This window comes from Geospiza fortis, unplaced genomic scaffold (assembly GCF_000277835.1).
Source record: "Geospiza fortis unplaced genomic scaffold, GeoFor_1.0 scaffold40, whole genome shotgun sequence".
In the NCBI taxonomy this organism is placed as follows: domain Eukaryota; kingdom Metazoa; phylum Chordata; class Aves; order Passeriformes; family Thraupidae; genus Geospiza; species Geospiza fortis.
Window position 1 is genome coordinate 18,655,859 of NW_005054297.1, and position 695 is coordinate 18,656,553.

General features: G+C 53.1%; 1 protein-coding gene across 1 annotated transcript in view; it reads left to right on the forward strand.

Moving 5' to 3' along the window:
- Positions 1–152: 152 nt before the first annotated feature.
- The window catches only part of CASP3 (caspase 3), an 11,609-nt gene continuing 11,066 nt past the window's right edge, over positions 153–695 (forward strand). The window contains exon 1 of the mRNA XM_005415533.3: positions 153–345. The gene's annotated coding sequence lies outside the window, so the exon portion shown is untranslated. The remainder of the gene's footprint in view (positions 346–695) is intronic.

The following is a 695-nucleotide window of genomic DNA, read 5'->3' on the forward strand; positions in this document are numbered from 1 at the left end:
TGCCAGCCCAGCGCCCGCCGCTTCCCTTGCCCGGAGGCAGAGCCATGGCCTCAGGTGTTAGCTTTGCAGAAGCTGACGGTAGCTAGTTTGTGCCCTTTCAGCCTGTCTCTGTGGAGAAGCTGTTGAAGCAGAGGGCAAAAAGAAGGAAAAGCAAAGAAAGGCGCTGTAATTCCGAGCTGCTCTGGTGACCCCTCGGAGACCATTGACCGGAAACACGGGGTCAGGAGCTGTATTTGGGTCTTCCAGAACAAATCGTGTTAAACCCCGTCTGTCCTGACGGAAAGCGTGCTTGGGGCCGGGGCAGGCACCGTGGCTGACTTTCGATAGCGTGATAGCACGCCCGAGGTGGGTTGTGTCCTGTCTGTTCCCGGCTGGGCTGGAGGATAGGGCTGGCCATCTGTATCCTTTACCCCGTAACTCACAGTTCTTCCTTCAGGTGTCTGCTTGCCAGGTGGTAGGTTTAGAACTGGCACACTGTGCCCTTCATGTTAAGGAACATGATACGGCTGTTGCTTATAGCGGTGGTGATGTGATTAATAGCTACACATGAATTAATAACTCAAGGGTTCCAGCAACACTCGGAGTAATTTCAGCTGATTTTACAGCTCCATGCTGAGTACCTAAAAGTCTGTGTGTTTTGGAAGATCAGAATGCTGGCCCAGTGTCAGGGCTTTCCAGCAACTGCATCCAGACCA